This window comes from Xiphophorus couchianus, chromosome 23, assembly GCF_001444195.1.
Source record: "Xiphophorus couchianus chromosome 23, X_couchianus-1.0, whole genome shotgun sequence".
Classification (NCBI taxonomy): Eukaryota; Metazoa; Chordata; class Actinopteri; order Cyprinodontiformes; family Poeciliidae; genus Xiphophorus; species Xiphophorus couchianus.
Window position 1 is genome coordinate 28,989,955 of NC_040250.1, and position 24,571 is coordinate 29,014,525.

Genomic DNA, 24,571 nt, shown 5'->3' on the forward strand with positions numbered 1-24,571 from the left:
TGCTGGCCACTGATTGGCTGGGAGAGGGAGTCACTGGTTTCATCACAAGAGCAACTAAATTACAACAACAGAGATTGAGACTGCAGAATGTTCAGCACAGCTTCCATGTCCTCTATTGTTGTAGTACAGATCGTGTCGCGCTACTTTTCGTACTGTGGAACCGCCCATCTCCATGGCGACCCCAACCATTACAAATGTTACCCTGCTGTAATGGAAAACCATCAAACTGTGGAAAGTTGAGTGGAATTGTGCTGCTGGACGGCAGTGGAAAGAGCCTTTAGATCTGTTAAGAAAAAATATACTATTATCCAAACTGCTAGTGTTCATTCCTGTTGGACTCACTTGTTTTAAGGTCAGACAGACAGATATTTCTTTAGAAAGAAATATTTAATAACTTATATCATTTAAACAGAGCACATCCACATCTGTAAAACAACATATGAAGATACAAAATTATTAAATGTAGTGCTAATGTGTGGAAGAAAAAGTTTAAAGCTTTATGCTTTTTAAACATGTGGAAAACCATAAAGAGAAGAAGAAGAAGAAGAAAAAAATCGCCAGACACTGCAGGAATCCCCCAGGGGATGAATTTTTTTAGAGACAAAGAGGGAAGGGGAAAAATGAAGGTACAAAACTCTGGAATTGCTTGAGAGAGAAGAAAACAATTTGTACTGTAATGGTTGGCCCTGGGGTTCCAGTTTGGAAAGAGAAACTCATTCGGTGACTCTCTGTAATTCAATTTACCAGCTTGGTGATTTAAAAAGCCTCTCAAGTAGAGTGCGTGTGTGTGTGTTTGTTGGGATGTGCGGGGGTGAGTGTGTGTGAGCGAGAGAACAGTATACGGCTGCTGTTGTCTGCATGTTTTGCTTGTTATAAAACCTATTTTAAGAAAGCCAGTCTGTTGTTTACTCTTACAGTTCAGATGAGCATTTAACATATGAAGCCCAAAAAACACATTTTCTGCATCCTAATTTCTAGTGTTTTGCTGCACCAATTTCATATTAATACATTTTTTATGGATTTTGCCTCCCTTGTTACTTTTCCTTTCAGCATTGTATGTTTTTATTGGCCTCGAAAGGTTTCTCCTTCCAGATTTCAAAAACCAAACCTTCATTTAACCATCGTTCAATCATCTTCTGCAGAGTTCCAGTTCAGCTCACCTTCCTTACAGATTAGTTCATTTAAAATGTAAAGAGAAGTAAACAAGAGAAGTAAATTCCCAATAAATACAATGAAGTTTAACCTAATTATGTACCAAGTCAGTTAATTAATTCTAATCAGCTTTGCTTGTATACAACTTTAATCCCAAATAAATGAACTGCAGAGCAATTCAGTTTAGAGTATGACTATGTTTTAGAGAAAGCAGGGATTGCTGCTAGGCTAACTATTTTAGCATCAAAAAGAATTGCTACTAAAATAGCAACTGTTTTAGCAGTGTTGCCATTAATTACCCATTAATTGATCATTTATCTTGATATAAGAAAACAGTTATGAAAGCAGACTGCATCAGTAAAAAGAATGAAAATGTAAACCGATTAGAATTAACTGGACTCAATTGGTAAATAATCATGTTGAACTGGGTTGTATTTATCTGGGAGTTATTACTCTTGTTCACTTTACAAAGTTCTCTAAAATTCATTTTAACTGAGGTCACCTTGTTTAATGGTAGTTTTTAATCTTTCTATTGAGACTTTAACTGTATGTGGTTGAACTTTGTTCTAACTACATAACCTAACCTCAGTCTGTATTGCAGGACCAAACTGGTATGTCACATTAATATAACCAATCATTTTTAAAACGACTTCCAAATAAACAAATAGAGAAATGCTGAAAAAATACCAAAGGTTTGGAGAAAGTACTGGATATGTTCCAGGAAAGTTAACTAAAAATGTGACATTTAAGATTAGAATGTCACATCAGGCCAAAAGAAAACTTTTTCGTTACAGAAATGCCGCTTTAAAGGCAAGCATGAACAAAGACACAGGGGCGACAGTGACTAAACTGAGCTGTGTGGTGTGCAGTGGGTTCTGTGTGCTTTTCACCTCAAAGTCTGACATGTACATATTACAGTATCAAAGCAGGGTTGATCCTTATGCAGAATCTTCTGCTGCAATGAAACCAGAGAACACACCGGACTGAAGAGCATCGTTTTCACTGAAACTCATACAGAAGGTACCAGCATAACCATACCTCAGTAAGCACTAACTGCAACACTTGATACCATTTTTAATTAAGTAAAAAAATATAATCAGTCTCATCAATAAACTTTTTTTTTTTACCGATTTTGAAATTACACACTTCAGGACAGAAAACAAACTCAATGGATCAGGGTTTTTTCTGAATGTTAAGTCAAAATGTAAATCATACATTCCGTTAATTATTCTTCTTAACAATCACACAGAGATTTCAGTAGTTATTTAGGTAAAGGAACATAAAAGAAAATCTAAATATTTAAAGAAGATTCCAGAAGAGAATCCAGAAAGTTCTGAGTATCAGCTTAAAGATTTATCTTTATCCAAATTTCTCCTACTTTTATCTCTGAACAGTAAAGTCTGTGTTTTAGTGGATTATTTTGACTTCTAAAAACCAGCCTGATGTCTGCGGGAAAGTTTGGAAAAGTGTCAAACAGCAAAACAGAGGAAGAACTTTCTGACGCCCAAATACAGACAGGTCAATGAATAAGGAACCTCCGTCCTCACCCGTCCGGTGTGGGTCCTCCGTCCTGACAGTCGTATTGCTTAGTTCGGGGAAAGTGAAATATTTATTCGACCCGACCTCCAGGTCAGCTCTCCAGGGAGGCCCTTGCTGTTTCTATCCGGCACCGGAGCCAAACTGTGACCTTACTGGTAGTCTCTACAGGTGGACAAACACGAAAACAAAACAAAGTTTGCTGAAACTTTTTTAAAAATAATGCAGTAGACAAAAGAAAACGGCTGAATAAATGAAACAACTGAACCCAGTTTCAATCGAGTTGAAACCTGATGTCTCAGACGTCGGATCACATAAATGAAAAGACTCAAAAGTGTCTAAAGATTCATTCTCGAAGCGGAATTAAAAATACATGGTTACCAGAAGGTCAGTGTTTGTGCGGAACCACCTCTAACTCTTCAGTCTGGTTTCATCATAGCTGTAACAGTCCAGAGATGTGCATAGATAGACACTAGGTGGTGCTAGAGTGCCGGCCCTTTTTCCACTGGGCAAAAAAAGTGCCCTTCTGAAAACTCAGAATTTACATCAAGGTACCAGCTCTGCCCACATAGCTCTCATTCTTAATAAGAAAAGCTGCTGAACTCAAAGCAAAACACTTTTTTGTTCACATTTTCTTGTTGACCAAACAAGTTTGATTATTTAAATGTTTAATTAATGTGAAGTTCAGTGTGTTTTGTCTACTTTTTTTGCTCCTCATACACAGAAATAAATGTTCCAGTGGATAAATGGAAACACTTTTCCTGTTTTAAATGGTTGGATAAAGCTGTTCACCTCCTGTTGTTATGTTAAATACTCAAGCATAATCTCACCTACAGCATCATAACAGCTAGAGATTCAGAAATAACACTTTTTCCTACATCCATCCATCCATCCATCCATCCATTTTCTGTTCACCCTTTGTCCCTAATGGGGTCGGGAGGGTTGCTGGTGCCTATCTCCAGCTACGTTCCAGGCGGGAGGCGGGGTACACCCTGGACAGGTCGCCAGTCTGTCGCAGGGCAACACAAAGACATACAGGACAAACAACCATTCACACACACACACTCCTAGGGAGAATTTAGATAGACCAATTAACCTAACAGTCATGTTTTTGGACTGTGGGAGGAAGCCAGAGTACCCGGAGAGAACCCACGCATGCACAGGGAGAACATGCAAACTCCATGCAGAAAGACCCCGGCCGGGAATCGAACCCAGGACCTTCTTGCTGCAAGGCAACAGTGCTACCAACTGCGCCACTGTGCAGCCCACTTTTTCCTACACTTACAGAAAACATCCGTAACCTTTCAGCAGTTTGGTGATGTTTATTGACTTTCACTATGTTGTTACATTGATGGTGACTGTCAATCCTCAGTAGCCTAATTAAGTACCAAAGCCACCCAGGATGTCTACCGTCCTGAGGTCCAGTTTTTACACCACCAGCTTCATTGGTTCTGTTTTTTGGAAACAATGTGGTCACAGTGAACTAAAATGGCTGCAGACATTGAGGATCTGGATGGAGGAGTTCTCTTCATGCGCCAGAACAACAGTTTGCTGCTTTTTAATCACCTCCAAATGGTCAGCTGTGTTTCTGTGGAGCCTGGCAGATGGCTGGAGCTGGCCGCAGAACGCTGTCCGACTTCTGAGCATTAATAGGCTGCTCTTACCCTCTGGGTTTTTAACAGCTGTACGGCCTTTAACTGATCCCTCCTCTGCTGCTGGTGGAGGTCCGGCCACTTCCACTGTTTCTGTGGGCGAGCAGACAGGAGCCAGTTGGAGGGAAGTCGATTTTTCTGGCGGCCATTACCTGCAAGTCTGTTCACTGCTGTCCTAATGATCTCATGCTGACATTAATTGCTGCTTGGAGAGTCATTTAGGTTTTTATGTCACAATTCAGTCATGGCACTAGCGCTCATCATCATCTACCAGCCAATCAGAGGAGACGTGGGCATCTGATTCAGGCGTTGGAGCGACAAGCCCCGCCTACTTATGTGGCTGTTTGGGGAAATTGTAGTCAGCCATTTTACATTAGCGTTATGGATTCAACACATAACTTTTTATAAACTGTGATACTGTGAGAGCTCTGGTGGAACCAGATGGACATTGTCAGAAAAAAACCCAAAACAAACAAACAAGAGTACTTCCTGTTGTCTTCTTTGTGGTTTTCACCAGCGGGCTGTTGATCACTAGACTTGTTAATCAAGAAAAATGTTTCCGTTATAGTTGTGCGAAATGCATGTACTTCGATACGGCTGAAAATCCAGCTCATCTCAGTTATTGAAAACTGAAATGTCTGTAAACATTCAGGCAGCTGAAGCCTTAGGATCACATCTATGGAAAGAACATTAGTCTCTACAACTACTGAATATTTCCTATGTTTGTGTTTTTTATTGTAAAAATATAAAAAGATCAGATCCCTGATAATTAAATACTGATCTTAGTCTCTAAACATGGTGTAGATTCTTAATTAGCCCCACCATTGAGAAGCTGAACCTTGACCTTTTATCTGTGGTTTTTTTTGTTTTTTTCTTTGGTAAGTGAGGTGGGCATTGATTTTGCAGAAAAGCCTAATAAGGCCACAATGAAGGTTAATAATGTAAACGCTTGCAGTAATATTCAAGGGCAGAAGTTGGCTGGACCAAATGCGATGAGATGTGAAGGAGTTGGCTGATTAATGTGGAGGGAGGAGATCCAGCGACTCGGCAAGGAGAAAGTTTTAATGCCAACCAATGATTCTTCTTCTGAAATCAGGATATTCACCAGAGGGCTGTTTCTCTCTAAATGACAAATGAATTATTTAGCTGTTTTTCTCCTTCATTACATTTTCTGAATAAATTAGCCGCTGTGACAGAAAGGCTTTCAGCCCTTGCTTCACCTGACTGCAGGAACCTGCCAGGCTGCCGGGTTCTGCTTCAGGTCAGTCCGACTCCACCTGGCTTCAGATGCTCTCTGAACATGTTCAGCTGCTGGGAAACCTGCATTTTTAATAACTGCAGCTTGTTCCCATTAAATGTTCCGGGACTTTGTTGCTGACAGGTATTACTGGATGTGTGTGCATTCACATGGAAACAAACAGCAGAAGGTAGTAAGTTTGGGTCTTTTTTTTTTTTTTTGCTGACTTGTAGACGTTTAAAGACATGTACGCCCTTGAAAAAGTGTCCCAATCTCTTCGCTTCTTCACAAGCTTACACCACTACAGTTTGAGTATCTTTACACACATGAATGAACACCAATGAACTGTGAATTACCCAAAAACATGACTCAAGTCAACTTTTGATTCACACCCAGGAATATTGTCAGACAGAGAAAAAAACGAAACCACTTTACATCGGACATGTTTGACAGCAGGTAGGAGGCGAAAGGATTTCAAAGAGTCACTTCACGGCTCAATCTGAGGACATTCAAAAACAGATGAGAAACATCCAGAGGAGAGATCTGATCAGATAAAAGAAAAGCACACACTGACTAAAGAGAACACAAAGCCTGGTCTGATATCTACCAACACAGAGCCTGATGATCTCCAAGACATTTCAGAAAATATTCTGAGGACAAACGAGACAGACGTGAAATTTTATTCGGAAAGTGTGTGTAGACGTAGCACAAAACAATTAAAGGAAAACACCAGGCTGACGAAGGCTGGACTTTAATCTGGGGCAGCTGGTTGAGAACCACTGGCATAGAACAATCATTAGCTGTTTTCTTAAAATTGTCATGAGTATTTTGAGATTGACAAAACTGTTTCCAAACACTTGTTTGGAGCAAATCTACCAGGCTATGGAAATCGTTATTTCGTCAGATGATGTCGCTGCGATTGCCTGAAATAAACAGGAAGTAGAGGTTGCTAACTAGCATGAGGTTTTCAGGAATGTTCGCTAGCTGGTCAGTTGTAGTTGTTCTGCCATGTCTACTATCACTGGCGATGTTACAGGCTGTCCAGAGACCCAAAGGGAAAGGACAGGAAACAAACAGCTGATCAGTGATTTGAGGTGAAGAACTTATTTAAGTTCTGACATGAACTGTTTTTCAGAAAAAACATCTAAAGCAAGCGAACAATGATTTTTGCTGAACTGAGGAAGTTATTTTGAATTTTCATAAACCTTTTCTAATGAGATACTTCAAAATGTGCCTAAAAATGTTGATGGAAACAAAACAAGTTATAAAGCTGTTAATGGGATTTTATTTATTTTTTGTCATATGACTTTGCTTTGAATCATTTTGGTTACCCTGCTAAATGAATTCCTCATTTGAAAACTACTTTTTTTATTTTATTGTCAATTTTGTTTGATCTGAAACATGCAAATGAAAATAACATAAAAAATGTAAGTGGGGCAAAAACTTTGTGCAGGCTTATAACATATAACACAATTCATGTGAGATTCAGGAGATAGAAGATCAAATCTGCAATGACTTGTAACAGTGGAAGCAGCAGTTATTGGACCCAGAGCCGAGTCAGAACAATGCAGCATGCTCCTTCCTAAAGTCACGCCAAGAACAGCGAGTGGTCCCTCCCTGCTTCACACCGTATTTATCAGTGGAAATCACAATGTTTCTGACAGCCTGGAGACACGGAAGGACGGTGCTTTGTGTCATCCTCTATGGGTGGTGCTCAGACACAAAGGAAACATAAAAATGTCCCTGCTCTTTGTCACAATAAACTTTCGATTAAAAAAAGAAAATCAACTGAAAAACATGAAACACTCGTCCTGCTCCGATGCAGCCCAGGAGATTTGGGGAAGCAGATTTAGTCAGGTGGTGAATACACAACAATCCTCATCAATCAATGCTTCACACGGAAAACGGAAAGCAAAAAAACATACTAGCAATTTAACAGCAAGCTGCTTTTAAATCCCATCAGGCGAAACATTTGCTGCTAAGAATTTTAAGTTAAGACTGATGACAACCCCGAAACAGAACCAGGCTTAAAGCTGCAGTATCATGTAAAATCAACTTTTTAAGCTTTACATTATACAGTACTATAATGTTAGTATTCATCAAAAACACACCTGGAAGGTTGCTTTGGTTCTTTCATGCATGTTTGAGGAATTCTTTCATCTCCCATGGCAACCATTCAGCTGTACAAAACGTCTGGGTGGACCTAGCTCCGCCTTTCAGAACACAACTCCTCCGCTTAGCTGCAGTTTCCAAGCTTCCGCCTGTCCTCGCTGAAGAGTAGCATCCCCATAAAATGATGATCCACCATGAAGACGATCTGTTCAGCTGTGTTTCCTCCACACATAACATGTTGAATGAAGGTCAGGTTAATATTCTCATTGGACCAAAGCACCGTCTTCAAATGTTTGCTGCGTCATCTATGTCAGTGGTCCGAAACCCCCGGGCCGCGGACCGGTACCAGTCAGTGGATCAATTGGTACCGGGCCGCGCAAGAAATAATTAAATATTTCCGTTTTATGTATGTATGGATCTTTTATTTTGAAAACCCTTTAACCGGATTCTCTCGGTTACATCTTGCGCGCCAACATTGAGCCCATAAGCAGCAAAATGAGTAAGAAACAGATCAGATTCTTTGGAAAGTTTCTTTGAAGGGGAAAAGGCCCAGAGAAGAGACAGGAGGATGGATTTATCCCGGTAGGTGATTCCCACATTCACACATATCATCGTCTCTCATCACTCCCAGATTTAACCGTCTGGTTGCAGAGAAACAAGCTCAGGGCTCCATTAGTCTTTATCGTGAGTTAAAATTTTCACGAAAGTAAAACGTTTGTTTTTGTGGCGCATCTGTATCTTATTTTGAAGGGATATGTAAACGTTACCATAGCGACCAGCGTCAGAGAGCGTTGCGGCAGTGGTCGAGACGAGACCAGAGGAGTAGAGCTTGTGAGTTTTAGGTCTGGTTCACGGCAAGATTTAAGGATTATCGGCCAATTTTCCAAACCTCAGTGACCACAGAGCCGATAAAAGTCCAACAGGTTCGATCGGTTCGTGTGCCCAGCCACACGGCAGGAGCAACACACCACAGAACCGATTCCACTTATGAACGTCCAGATTCCAGAAGAAAACCCAGTAAAACCCCCAACATACCAAACGTGAATTTAGAATAATCAAACAAAGATGATGATGTAGAAACAGCAGTGACAGTTTGTGGCTCATTTTAAGCGATAAAAGACGTAACAAAAAGAAAAAGCGTTTGATAAAAAACGGTGGAATCAGCCGCTCTATTTGCTGCACTATGATTTGGAGGTGAGTTGTGTTTTTTCGTAGTTAATATTTTTAACTGAATAAACATAACCACATATGATAAACATGCATAAAAATGACCTTTATATATAGTAATAAACATTTCCATATATTATCTCCGATGTCCACCGGACTCTCAGTTGCCATGTCAACTGTTTGGGATTCCCTCCGTTCTTACGTCACCACACTTTCTGATTGGCTACCTGTCACATTCAACGGGCTGTGATAAAAGGGCCAAGACAATGTTGAATATACCTGATTTTAGTTCGGACATATTCAACACACCACCACGTAACACACCACACACTGCAGGACGTTAGAAGATTGTGGTAAAGGGAAAATCGGGGCAAAAAAAAAAAAAAAAAAAGGCTTGATCTTTTTTTAGCTTTAACACCAAAATGCAGAAGCATTATCTGACGGTCTGGGCCGCAGCAAAATTGCAAAGTCTTGACCGGTAATAAAAAGGTTGGGGACCACTGCAATATTTGGTCAAACTAACTCAAACTATGACCCAACAGCTTCTACCCAGAAATTGGGTTATGAAAATAACCCAAATAACTGAAACATTTAGTTTTACTTTTAAGATATTTTTAAGTCAAGTATGATTCAAAATAGTAAACCTGATAGAATGATAAAAACCTACTTAAATTAATGGTTTTAATATACTATTGTCAATCTAAACTTAATATTTAACTATTAAAATCCCTGTTTTAATCCCCAGCCTCCTGAAATATAAACTTCCGACGTCCGTCATGATGACGGTAATCATTTGCCTCAAATGATTAAGTGACGCAGTTGCAAAGGGTTAATGGTTTGAGTCATGCAGAACTGATCTGACCGTTTCTATAGCAACGAACAGAAGCAACACTGTAAAATGTAATTTTACTCTAAAAGAAAATGACCTTAACTCATTCCAGCTTTACTCTGTTGACTATACTAACTTAAACTTAGCAAAGACAACTTTCTACTGAGGCAAGTAATCAAACTCATCAGCAGCAGGTAACCCGAATTTGGAGTTATGAGTGAGCAAGACGCATCTGCATAACCAGCAGAAAACTCGGCATCACTCGGCAGCTCTCGTTGAACGCACATGCGCAGTTGGCCACTGACGAGTGACGACGTGTTTGAAAGAAGCGCCAAACTGTCAACAATACGGCGGTTGCTGCAGCTAAGTTTTGTCACGGTAAGCTCCACTGGTTTTTAGCGAACTTCTATTCGTTGTCTCGGCCGTGTAATTCATCCGTAAGTCCAGGTTTTGAGGTTAACTTTATGTGTAATGATTTAGCGATGCCTGGGACTAACGTTAGTCGAAAATATCATGTTTATTTAGTGGCAACAAGGTGGAGCGACAGAGAAAAAAGCTGTCCGGGGCGCAAAACATCTGCGTTCTTATGAGCTGCGCAGTCATGTGTCATCAATGTCGGTCAACGTGCTCTCTGATCTGAATGACCCGTTTCCTCTGGCAGCCTACAGAATCAGGGGGAAAACGGTTGTTACCCTTGGACACTATATTTTGTGCTGATTGGATGCTGAAGATTTTTATGTCAAGTGTCATGAAGTAACTTACCTGATTTTTTTTTTTTCATTTGACTTTTTTTTTGTATTCTCAGTACAATCGCAGCCAACAATGGAGATGAGGACTACACTAAGGACATTTGTCCATGACAATGACATAAGGAAAGTTACACTCTCTGGAAAACCACATTCACTTGACTCTCTTGTTGAACAGCTTGAGGAGAAGCTGGGGCTTCAGTATAAATTTTCCCTCCAGAATGAAGATCCTGATTTCAATAATGCCCTCATCAACCTCACTGACATTAATGACCTGCCCAACAAACCCACCCTGAAGATAATTGCTCTGGTCCCAACCCCCACACCCAGCACAGATGACACAGAGATCCTCTCTTTTTCCTCCCCTGACAGTCAGTCATCCCTTACTCGGTCTCCATGGCCAGACACTTTCGAAATTCCTTATTTTCCTGTGCACATCGAGTACAGATTATGCCAGGGAAATCTTCTGTATATGAGAGACAAGACATATCTACAAGTACCCAGAGACATGAAGCACGAAATACTTGAAAAACTTGCTGAGACAATCTACAGCTTCAAGGCGTATCCCAGCGATGTTGCAACTGCACTGATTCACAAACGTCCATGCCTCACTGAGCCAGGCTCTGTCAATGGATGTAATGGATGGAAAAATAGTCTTAAATTCAAAATGGGAAACTACCGGACCAAACTGCATCAAGCTGGATGTACAGATGTGGTGTTGCACACTTACTGATTAAGCAGTGTGGTTTTCGCAGGTTCTTTTATTTTCTGAACGCTGTTAACACAGACAAGAGCAACAGTGAGCGCCTCCGCTGACCAGCTGTTACCGCACTAAATTGTTGGCTCGCTGAGTCGGGAGTTCTCACCGTGTTCCATGTGCCAACTGGTGGCGTACTGCTGTAACTGCAGTTTTATACATCTCAGTTCAAGTAGGAGAAGTGCAGCTTAAGAGCATAGTCTTTTAAATAAAGTAAAAAGAGGGAGGCGGTGTAATAATTCTAATGTCCATTCTGTCACAGTGGCCATAAATGAAAGGAAAAGAATAGGCCAAGCTCCTCACACACGCATCAAAAGACCTCTGATGAGATGCAACACCCTCTCAACTCCGAGATGACCCATCTCCTCTTGATGCTTTGCTGACCATATAATTGGCTGTGATGATGGTAATTGTCCACTGTTCTGGTTTCGTTTCCCTACACCTCGCTTTTTGTGTTTTCCTTTTCCCTTTTTCTCAGGGCTCGAGGAGAGAAGGTCATAAAGAGGCTTAGCTATGCAGGAAATGTTTGGGATGTAACTGCGATAGTAGGAGACAAATCCCAATAATTTTCTCAGTTCTCCCACCGTGGAGGGTTTTCTCTTTCTTATAGCCTGAACAGGAGCAATATCTGTAGGATCCACTGTGTATCCATCTTTTGTGACCAGCTTTCCAAGAAATCTCACTTGGTTCTTAAAGATGTTACATTTCCTTGGTGTCAGCTTGACTCCAGTTTCCTGATAACGCTGCAATAAACTTCTGAGATGATTCAAGTGGTCTTCAAATGTTTTAGAGTGCACCAAATTGTCATCCAGGTAAGGCAAGAAAACCTCATCCAAATGGTATTCTCACCCATTCATACAGACCCCATGGTGTGATAAATGCAGTGAGCGGGCGGCTTGATTCTTCCAGGAAGCCCTGGTGATAGGCTTTTCCCTGGTCGAGGACAGAAAACCACGAACTTCCGATCAGGCTGTTTAGCATGTCCTGTATGCGGGGAATGGGATGACAATCTGGCAGAGACTTCTTATTTAACTCTCTGTAATCACAGCACAATCTGAGGCTACCATCCCTTTTACGCACACAGACTATCGGGCTAGAATAGTTTGACTTAGACTTTGTGATCCAGCCCCTATTTAACAAATCTTCAAGATATTCTTTTACCTCATTGTGCAGTGGTTTTGGAACAGATATATATGTTCTTGTCACTGGTGTGGGATCTTGCAGTCGGATTTTGAGCTGCAGTGAGGGGATGGTTCCAACATCATAATCATCACGAGAGAAGGCTTCACACTCATCTCGGAGTAGTTGTTTCGCCAACTGCTGTTGTGTTGGGGAAAGGTGGCTGATGGGAACTGGTGGATCCCAGCGATCTTCACTTTCAGCCCTGCTTTGGTTCTTCTTTTTCCCCCTTTGCTCTCTAATCCTGTTAAAGTTCTCTTTTTACAATTGAAATTTGGTGTCTTTATTTCATTTATTTTTGTTGATTCTGTTGGTGCCACATACATTGCTTTTACTGCTTGGATTTGACCTACTTTACTTTTGGAGGGTAAGACAATGTCATGAGCAGTATCATTGTTCACTGGGATTCTGAAGCAGGACCAGGAACTCTGTTGTAGGCACACTATTCCTTCTTTAACCCTTAGTCCCTCTGGTAGCTGTGACTGACAGAGGTTCAAACAGGACTCCTTGCTGACCTGCAAGTGGACCAGCTTGTGTACTGCACTTCACTATCTTCATCTGGCCAGCTGGGATGATGAAGTTTTCTTTCGATGCTTTAACAGTATGTATGCCCTGTTCCTCATTCGTATTTCTCATGACTTTTAGAAATACCTCTGCCTTCTTACTTCCAATAGAAAATGCTGTACTAACAGCTTCTGTAATGATGGGGGAAGGATCTAGACCCATTTTTAATAGGTACTCAATCACATTGTAACCAATGATTGGTTCTTCTCCCACCGCATCCTCTTCAGCAACTAGAACTGGCACCCTGAGCTCTAGCTGTGTTTGACTCGCAGATGGTAATTTAAATTTGACCTCAACCCAGCCAATAAAAGGGATTGGTGTCTTATTCACTGCTCTTCCATCCAATATTCCAGGTCCAATCATTTCAGTAAGACTTCTGATAGTAACATGAGGGAGATTCTGCTTTCTCCATTTTTCACTCATGAGGCAGACCTGTGATTCAGTATCCCATAGAGCTCTGGTTTCCACTCCATCCAGCAGGCAGATAATGGTACACTTCTTTCCAATAAAGTTGAGCAGTTTGTCTCTTTGTGATGGAGAAAGGAGGTTGATACTGACACTCTCATTAAACTCAGGTGCTGCGTGTCTCACTCCTTCCCTACACTTAGGTTCTGAATGATGTGTGACATCAGTGGTAAGCTTGTGTCCATTTCCTGTTTGGTCATTTTCCTTTTCATTATCTCCGGTTGCTGGTACAGATGTCACACTGCTCACAGACATATCTGCTTCTCCGGGCCTGTCTGATGTGTTTTTAACAAATCTATACCCACGTGATAGATGCCCACCTTGTCTACATTTGAAGCAGTGGTCACAAAACTCTTCTCTATTGTTTTCCTGGCAATGTTTGCATCCACGTCTCCGACTTGGTTTTGATTTGGAAACAGGTAAACGAGTCATTAACCAGTCTCCTGATGTCTTGCATCTCACTTTTAAGTTGACTGATGGCATCTAGGAGCTTGGTTTCTGTGTGAGAGGCAGATGATTGCACTTTTCCAGTTTTATTCTTTATCCCGGTGGAAGATGGCTGTTCTTGCTCCCAAATTGCTCCAACTGTTGTTTTGGGAACTGCCTGTGTTTCTGCTCTAACCTCCCTCACTTTCAGATCTTTATTATTCCTTCTGAACTTCTGTTGCCTTTCCCATTCAATGCTGGCTGCCTCATTAGTCTTTGCTATCAGTACATCATCTGTAACTGTCAGATCATCCAGGAAGTTCTTGCTGCTGGTATTTAACATGATCATTAATAAGTCCTGTTTCTACTGCTCTCAGAAACTTCTTCTGAATCAGTTCTGGACCATAATCCTCTTCTGAACCAGGTTCTCTAGATGCAGCGAGCAATCTTTCTTTTAACTCTATTGCTCTAAACAAGAAATTTTGTGGAGACTCATTACTATCCTGTGTAATGTTAATTAGACGATGGTACAGGTCAGTGGAGCTGTCTTCCTTGTAATGTCCCTTTAATATTGTATGCAGCTGTGCAATGGTAAGGTCTGTTTTGATCTCTAGCATATCACAGAGGGGTAAACCTGGGCTAATAGCTCTGACCACAGCCTCTATGATCTCCACTTCACTGTGATTTCTTTTTAGGCCCATTTCAATCTGATGGATCAGGTTTGAATAGGACAGTTTGTCTCTCTGACCTCTCTCCAATTTGGCCATTAATTTTAAACTGTCTTCTTATTGTAACTTCTGGTGGACGTGCTGCAAAGGGGTTGGCAGGTTGTGTTGGAAGTGGTGATGTTTCCTGTTTTTTCAGTTTGTTTTCCAATTTTGCCATTTCTCCCTGTAATTTCTTTGTTGCAGCCTGGAAACTTAGCTGTAATGCTGCATATTGTTCTTGCAAACCTATAAGAGCAGCATTATCCTGATTCACAGCATCATCAACCATCTGTGACATCTCATATTCGCTCACTTCTTTAGCTTTTGATATTAATCTGCTGAGGAATTCACAAGCCACATCCTTTTCCTCACTCTCTATAGCTGTATCTACAGCTGCATTTATTAGACTGATCAGCTTGTGCTTTCTGGTCTGATTTTCTGCTGAGACTTTTCCATATAAACACACCTCTTGCAGCTGGTCCACTTTCAACTACACCAGGGCCTCACTTAGCTAGTCCTGCAGTTGCTCCAACTCCATGGCTGGTGTGCCACAGTCTCTCTCTCTCTCTTTACTGAAGCACCGCTGATCCCCGTACGGGCCACCAATTTATGTTGCACACTTAATGATTATGCAGTGTGGTTTTCGCAGTTTCTTTTATTTTCTGAACGCTGTTAACACAGACAAGAGCGACAGTGAGCGCCTCCGCTGACCAGCCGTTACCGCACTAAATTGCCGTTGGCTCGCTGAGTCAGGAATGCTCACCGTGCTCCATGTGCCAACTGGTGGCGAACTGCTGTAACTGCAGTTTTATACATCTCAGTTCAAGTAGGAGAAGTGCAACTTAAGAGTATAGTCTTTTAAATAAAGTAAAAAGAGGGAGGGGGTGTAATAATTCTAATGTCCATTCTGTCACAGTGGCCATAAATAAAAGGAAAAGAATAGGCCAAGCTCCTCACACACGCATCAAAAGACCCAAACGGTTTGAAATACATTTTTCTGCCTAATTTCCCTGATGGTGAAGATGAGACCAGTATAGAATCCAAACGAAAGGAACTTGTGGAGGAGATGAAGCAACGCCGTCCAACTGCTGCTCTGATAACCAAAAACATGGACGTTTGCCTTGAGAAGACAAGAGTTGGTTAACTTAGAGCGTCCAGTAACGGACATAATGGAAAGGTGGCCAGCACTCTTTACAGATGGTCAGGTAATTTAAAACTCTTCCTATCTTTTATGCATCAAGTTTTTTAGTTCTCACATAATTCATTGTTTGTCACATCTCTTGTTAACTTACAGAATTAGTTTCAGTGTCCTGCTAGTGAAAAGTAGTCCTGAGAGGTCCAACATCTCTATATGTTAAATATTAATTTGTCATACTCTTTTTTCAGATTCTGGCAGAGTTCTGTCGCTTGTCGAGCAAAAACCTGGGTTCAGAATTTTTCAAAGAACTTGACAAATACACCCCTCGCTTCTTTGAGGTTTTCAAGAGCAAGGGGGGAAGTGTTGGCCAGAAACTTCAGAGGTATCTGCAACAAGTCAGACCCGAGGTGAGTTTCTCAGATACAAAGTCATTATTTTATTATCATGTTGGGAACAAAATACACAACCCCACTGTGTATGCAGAGCTGTTAATTGATTATTCTTTACCACAGGAGTGATGTGTGTTTGATATGATTTTTCAGAGTACAGATGTTACTGCGAAGCGAATGCCAGTGCTCCGTGGCCTTCCTGTGATCCTTGGAGATGAGAACACAGACTTCTTCAAGACATGCTTTGTAAGTCATCTTTATTACATTTTTATACTTCCACACCACGGTATGTCCCACTTAATTCTGCTCCTTATGTGACTTTGATAGCTTTAGTTTTAATTACTGTTCTTTCACTCAGCCTGAATCAGTGCTACTGTACTTCTTACATGATGCACTGATGAAATATCCCCAATCAGAACACTTTTAGTGGTTCTCTGCTGTCTTTCGAAAGGTTTCAGTTGCAGTTCTCTAGCGTCACACCATGTGAAACCCGAATGTCATCAAGAACAAAAAAGTACAATGAATTACACTTAGCTGATGAAGTGCAACATGTAAAAATGTTATGAACTTTCCCTTCCAACATCATCAACACTTATTTATCACTGACACTCTTGGGAAATGCGCTCGCTGTACTGTCATAGAAGGCTGATGATGAGTGGACTGTCATAGGAGGGACAGCTGTAAACTGTAGGAGAAGCAGCCGTAATGAAGAAGTGTTATGTTGATATGTAATTGTGGTGTTGCTTCTATTGTTGTTAGGACTGCGAAGACCCAGACGTGTCTCACACCCCCATTGGGATCCTGACCATCATTCCTGAGGACAGGCAGGCCTCCCCGGACTCACTGCACCTTGAGTCTTCAGGTACTGCCATCATTTTGGAAGGAAGTCTTGTCATGAATGACCTTGGAAATCTTCCACATGCCATGTACCTGCTCTTTGGACTCATTTATGCTCTGAATTTGGAGTACCCTCAACAACTGAAGTACACCTTTGACTTCATCCAAAGGGTGCTTCTCTCACTTGGACATAAATCCCTAAAACCAAAAATACAATCACTCAAAAATCTTCTGATGCAATGAGTGAATGTGATGTGACATTATGGATCAACGTTGATACCTTTACCCTTATTGGAAAAGTGATTTTTATTTCTTGTTTGATTCTTTTTTGTTGGAGGGAGCATCATTGCACTTGCAGACTAATAAATGGTTTTATGTTAATGAGGAGAAACATTACTTCACTTCACTACTTCACTATTCACTTTATCGATGTTATGATAAATGTTAGGCTCTATTATTGAGAATTTAGTTTTTGTTTCACACCAGTCAACAAAGACATTTAAGCAGGGATTCTCAAAGTTTTAAAGACTGAGGGCCATTTGAAGGATTCAATGTTAGACTGAAGGCTGCCCTAGAAAAAAAGTCATGTCTTTTTTTTTTTTTTTCCTAAAAAAGTCTATGGAAAACTTTGTTTCCAGGTTAGTGTGTATGTAACCACACTTGAGAACTCTGTATTTAAGGTAAACTTGTTTAATTATTAAACATTTTTTTCCATTCAAACTGTTGTCTGTTGGCTCTTCGTTTCAATAACTTAACACTTTTGGTTCATCTTACTTGAACATATCAAGGCAATTGGTTTCCGGATATTTTGCAAGTAATGTTAACGCTTAAACGTGTAAGCATAACTTATTTTTATGAGTACTGCTTAATTGACATAACTCACAAATTGAAGTAGTCATAATTGATATTTTATAGTCAGCCTTACTAATGATTTTGAGTTACCTATACTCAAGTTTACTGCCATTGCATGAGTTGTCTGAATGAATATTTTACAGTTAACCCAAATAATGATTTTGAGTTAACGGCACTCAGGTTTACTGCCATTATCTGAGTGATCTAAACATAGTTATTTATAGCTATAACACCTTACAATGAATTAGCTACTTTACTTGGAGATTTTGAGGCAATCGGTTTCCTAACTTTTTTTAAGTAAAGTGAACTTATTACATTTTACAGTGAAGGCATTCCCGCAGAACTACAGTGAGCTCATTGTAGCTATGACGACTTTCTAATTGAATTCAATGAGAAGATGTGTCCAAACATTTGGTCTGTACTGTAGATCTATGTCATAGATCGAAGAACATCTGAGATTATGAATGCTTCCATCTCAAAGCATCAGGTATTCTACAAGCAGCTGTTTGACAGTTAGCACTTTGACCATAGCACTCTCTTTTGCAACAATTTTTAAGATGGAAATGCTCTTTTCCATCAGCAGCCACCCTGTTTTTTCCCTTATTTTTTGGCGCCGGATACCTGATAACCACCGGAGTGAGGAAACTTGTCAAGACACTATTTCCTGGTGTCGAATTTGATACAAGTAGTTCTCAAGACGACAGCATGGAATACGATGTTTATCTTTTCAATGGGAAGCAAACTACACTGGATGTAGAAAACTCACAGCAAACAGAGTTTTCAGAAGAAGATACTCTTGAAGATACGACTGTAGTACAGAACAACATCTCCAATCTTTCTAAATGCTGTGACTTATCAGGCCATTCTGGGAGCTTTCAAAGAGTTCAGTCTGAAAACTCAACTTTGGAGAAAAAGGCATTTGAAGACAAGACGCATGTAGAGACTGCCCTCTTAGGGAACAATTTATCTAATTTTCCCAAAGAAGAAACTTCCCCGGTTGGCGAAGTTTACAATGAAAAGACGGTCGAATCTAACAAGTCAACCACTGCTTTCACAAAAGCAGCTTCAGAAGATTGGACCCATGTAGATAAATCTCTCCCAGGGATCGATTTTTCTGAACCCAAAGAACAAACTTCCCTGGCTGGGGAAGTTAGCAGTGAAAAGAAGCAAACTTCAGAGGTTGAGTCTTTGGATCTAACGAAATCGCCATTTAAAGACATGAGCCATATCTTAAGAGAGAATTATCGCAAATCTCCCAAGGTCCAAAGACCCATCTTACCCGGTTGCAACATTTGCAATGAGGAAGAAAGACATCGCGAAGAAATGAGGAAACGTTCGCGCAGACGTAACACAAAAAAATCTTGTTGCAGCACATTTTGAACGACTGCTTGTTAAATCTGTCACGCTCCTCCTGATTTCGTCTTGGTCCAGTCTGTTGTCCAGATGAACACTGAGGAGTTCATATTGTTCAACAACCATCACCCATCTCAACCTCTTCTATAACAAAAGCAGCTTTAGAAAACTGGACCCATGAAGAGAAATCTGACCGACGAAACGATTTCTCTGAACCCAAAGAAGAAACTTCCCTGGCTGGGGAAGTTCGCAGTGAAAAGAAGCAAACTTCAGAGGTTGAGTCTTTGGATCTAACGAAATCGCCATTTAAAGACATGAGCCATATCTTAAGAGAGAATTATCGCAAATCTCCCAAGATCCAAAGACCCATCTTACCCGGTTGCAACATTTGCAATGAGGAAGAAAGACGTCGCGCAGAAATGAGGAAACGTTCGCGCAGACGTAACACAAAAAAATCTTGTTGCAGCACATTTTGAACGACTGCTTGTTAAATCTGTCACGCTCCTCCTGATTTCGTCTTGGTCCAGTCTGTTGTCCAGATGAAAACTGAGGAGTTCATATTGTTCAACAACCATCACCCATCTCAACCTCTTCTATAACAAAAGCAGCTTTAGAAAACTGGACCCATGAAGAGAAATCTGACCGACGAAACGATTTCTCTGAACCCAAAGAACAAACTTCCCTGGTTGGGGAAGTTTGCAGTGAAAAGAAGCAAACTTCAGAGGTTGAGTCCAATGACTCAACCTCTTTAACAAAAGCAGAGGTTGAGTTTTTAGATGGGAGAAGAAGTGATGGTTGTTGAACAATATGAGACAATAAGGCAACGAACCCCTCAGTGTTCATCTGGACAACAGACTGGACCAAGATCGGTCTTTGGACCTTGGGAGATTTGATGGAAATTGGGTTTGATTTAATCTTGTTCCTCCTGAAATCAGCAATCATCTCCTTTCGTTCTCTGGTGCTCAACCTCTCCCTTGTGATTGCATTGTTGCCTTGCAGCAAATAAAGTCTTGGGTTTGAATCCCAGCCTGGTTCTTTATGCATGAGGTTTGCATGTTCTCCATGTGCATTAATGGGTTCTCTCCGGGTGTTCCGGCTTCCTCCCACAGTACAAAAAGATTTTGTGCACACTAGATAATAAATGGATGACGGAAAAAAAGATTTAACTAGTTTATATTAATAAGTGTTATTATTATTAGAGGTAATAATAATAATAGCAATATTAATATGAATATATTAGTATGTTAATCAATATACAATTAATTATATAAAATATAATTAATATGATACTTAGTAATATAGTAATTATTATATTGCTAAGTACTATACTAAAATGATTCTAATAAATCATAATTATTGTTAATAACAATAATAAATAATTATCAGTATAATAAACAATAATGATTAGTATTATTTATATTGATAATGATAGTAGTAATAATATAACAAAGTTATTATAATTTAATATTGTTATTATAGTTAGTTTTTTAATCATAATAATAGTAATATTAATATTGCCACACACAAAAAAATTGAATATGCAGTCCATTACAGTTTTATGTTTTTATGGCTTGATGTTTATTTGCTATTATTAATAAATGATCAATGTGGTAGATTAGCTACCGCTCTACTGGTGATCTGTCAGAGTTGCTGTTTAAGTCGCCTTTTTTATTTTCTAACTGAACTGAAACACACAGGACTGACATGACGCCCCCATGTGGAAGTAGCTCAGTCCTCCAACAACCACACTGATAGTAGCTGTGTCCGAATTCAGGGTCTGCATCCTTTATTATTATTATTTTATTATTGCATCAAAATGTCAATACAATGTATAGAATGGGGAAAAACGAAAAAAATGCTTGGGGTTACAAGGAACACAAACAGAAATAAGACAGTGTTTCAGGAAATACAGTTAAAGAGTTTTAGGGCTTCAAGAGTCTTTACAGCTTTGAGATTGGTAGTGATCTGTATAGTTACTGCATAGTGTTGTAATTCAGATAAAAACAAATCAAATAGAGGCTTTTTGCCAGAAAATTTGCATTTATGAATATGAAATTTAACTAGAATTAACAATAGATTAATTACATAAAATTGATTCTTATTAGGCCGATTACGTCATAGTGTGGCGACAAGGCCTGTCCGAATTGGAAGACTTCTTCAAATGCGTCCTTCTTTTCCCCAAATTTAAAGGATGGGTCCGGTATATCCTTCACGGCCCACCATATCCCATAATTCATTGCGGGTCCCAACAATTATTTTGAGAATGGATTTATCCTGGTAGGTGATTCCCACTTTCCAATGCTCATAAACACAATAATGCTCATAAAGTGTCATAGTGTCTCCAAAGTAAGATATTGAATGTCATTATGTTTGAGACAGACTGTGAGGCCTAATTCTGTGAATACATTTTGACTTTCATTCATATGAGAGTATGTAAACTATTGACCCAAACTGACTCAACTAATAGAATTTCCCTTTAAAGACCTTTCAGCTTAGTGGATTCTGGGAGGTAGAATTTTCCAGAGCCATTGATTTAGCTGCAGCCTGCATAATTAGATCTTTCTAAACTATTTGCTCCTATGGGAGCTTAACACACACATTCAGGGTGGTGCCCTGTCATTAAGCCTCCTTCCTATTTTCCCACCAGTACATGATTGATTAGCTAATTAGCGTTCAGATTAATATCTTTATTCTCACATTTAACCCAGCAGCCCCCTCTTTGAGTGTCCTACATATCAGGGATGCCTGCAGGTCATTAGCGGAGGGTACGCACAAAACTATCACTGCACCAGACCTGCAAGAGCACAGCCACATCTCCAACACGCATCGTGTGCCTGTCGCACAAAACCAGCACAAACCTAAGTCAATTTTTATTTAAATTATACTAAATAATAAAGACATATAAGCAAAGCCTGCCTGTGTTATCCACAGGAGGAGGGTGGAGATTCCCAGGTTCAGGTAGTGTGTCTGAGATTTCCAGAGAAGGTGAAGCAACAATGTTTGTTTAATTTCTACTCTTTTGGCAAATGTTTTGACTAGATTTAATTATTTAACCTGCAGTCTTATTGCAACGCTCAGTCAGAGTGCAGCAGATGTCACAGTTGGCCAACCGAATGACCCCGTCAGCTCTTCATTTCGAGAAACCACAAAAAAGCTTAGAAAGAATCAAGCACACGGTAAAAAGCTCAGGTGGAATCCACACGGCCGCTCTTAGAACTACAGCAGGGATCAAACTCTACTCATTAATTTTTAGCTTACAGAATAAGCGCCAAGCTGGCAGATAAACCAAATTGACCAATAACCTTTAGGCTTTGGAGTGCCCACCCCCCTAGACTCACACAGATGTATGCTATGTAGAAGATGCCTTGACACAAAAGATCTTTTTTTCTCCACAATTTTAATAGTAGAGAGGGTTAGATAATAAAAAATTCAAAAACTTCTTTTTTCTACTAAAATCAAAATTTTAAGGTACGCACAGTGCGTACAGCCATACAACTGTAGACGCCCCTGCTACATACATAATATCCAAAATAGACGAGTGTAAAGAAATAGGAAATAATGCCCTTAGATAAGCGCAATATATGAGAATGAACCCATTTTGAAGTTGTGGAGAGATTGTTTTTCTCCACCGTTTAATATTAGGCTGACAACATTTCTTTTTGATAAAGAGTGAAAAGTGTAGTGCAGAGGTTTAAACAAGACAAGCAGTTATCCAAAGATGTCTCTCCTGGTACAGAATAGTAATAATGTTGTTCCTGATCATTTACCATCAAAAAACTGGGCACAAGTCTGCGGCGGAGGACAGTTGTTTACAGTGCAGGTAGTGAACAAATCTCAAGTTTCACTATTGTCAGAACTGCCTTACTGTAGTTTTGCTTTAGCTTTCTTACCAATTTTATATAAAAGCAAGTGTACTAAGAAATGCTCATTTAGAATCACATTTATTTATGAAATTTGATAACATGCAATCAGTACATAACAATAGAAATACAAAACATTTGACTGCTTCTGTGATAAATCATTCCTTCTAGAAAAATTATACATGTCTGAGAAAATGAAACTTTAATGAAAGATCTCTTAGCTCAGTGCTTTCCAACCCTGGTATTCAAGGCTCACTGTCCTACATGTTTTAGTTGTTGTTTCTCTAACTTTTCATCTGCTTGCCGATTTCATTTGATGGATGAATAACAGGCAGAAGAACAGGTGAAGAAACAAAGGTCACTGCACCATGGGGAGCCATTCCAATCAGACCTTTCATTGTGCAGTGAGGTTTGTATTTGGAGAACATCTCACTTTGGAGGAGAGGAGAAGCAGGAGTTTGACATTTGAGCTCAGTACAATCTACTGTTACTTCAATATCAGGAAAATCTTTGAAGTCATCAAGGAGCTGAGCTCGGATGTTCTCTGTATCAATCCAGATACACAGAGAACCCAAAAGAGTGTACAAATAATTGGTCCATGAACAAATAATGCAGCTTACAGTAGAAGGGTGAATATTAAATCGGTTTGCTAGGTCTCTTTCCTTAAGAACATCAGGAACAGGAACAGCTCGTCAACGTGTTGCAAGGAATACCTCTGATATAAGAAAAAGTAAAAGCAAAAATACTTTAAAAATATATAAAGATCCATATTTATTTACTTATTTCAAACAGGTTTTTAAAAACAAAAGAAAAGTAACTAGTAGGGCAAAAGTAAAAGTGCATACATAACCAAGAACAGAATAATTAGCTTACCACTGCTTTTCTGTTTGTTCACTCCTTCCTACTCATTTTCACTTATTTAATCTTTACCTCAGTTTAATGAAATATATTACATACCGACTCAATAATGATCAGAAATTTGTGACTGAAAATAATATGGAAGCAGCACTTTCTGAACATATTCTGGAGATAACATATTCTTGTATAATTTGTGGTAAAAAGTTCTTATTGCATACACAATGTGTACTTGGGGAAGCTGCTGATACAAACCATGTGCTGCTCTGACAGCAGTTACTGTTTCACCGCTTCCCTCAACAGCTCTGGCTCTGAATGAGCGAATCATTTTGTGGATAGAAGGTTCAATGAGCCCCCAAAACATCATGAAGTAACGATAACTTGCAAATCTGTAGGTAACATTGTAGAGTAACCAAAATTACTCATTCAAGAATAGAAATACTTCAAAAGGACAACCCCCAAACCCTAATAAATTAAACTTTCTCAAGTTAAAACTACAGCAGTAGATAGCGTTAATTGTTGTATTTTATGTTAGAAAAATGCAAAATACTTTCAGCAACATCACATTTTATTACGTTATATTTGGAAGATGCTGTGCAACGTGGAACTCAAAAGTGTTCATGGTATTGCTTTTGAAATACGATTTTGTCTTTTCTTGCTGTCACAGTCACTGAAAGCCGAAGCGAGTAAGCTGCATTTCGCTCATGCCGATGTGACATCAGCTCCGTACGTTCAAAGAGCCCATTTCCGGAAAGCTC

At 39.8% G+C, this 24,571-nt stretch overlaps 1 long non-coding RNA gene across 1 annotated transcript; it reads left to right on the top strand.

Annotated features, from left to right (window-relative positions):
• The first annotated feature begins 202 nt into the window (after positions 1–202).
• On the top strand, positions 203–17,559 carry LOC114138932 (uncharacterized). The gene is made up of 5 exons (XR_003594349.1): positions 203–235; positions 6,535–6,540; positions 15,216–16,074; positions 16,210–16,302; positions 16,816–17,559. It is a non-coding gene; the product is annotated as an uncharacterized LOC114138932 (long non-coding RNA).
• Positions 17,560–24,571: the final 7,012 nt, after the last annotated feature.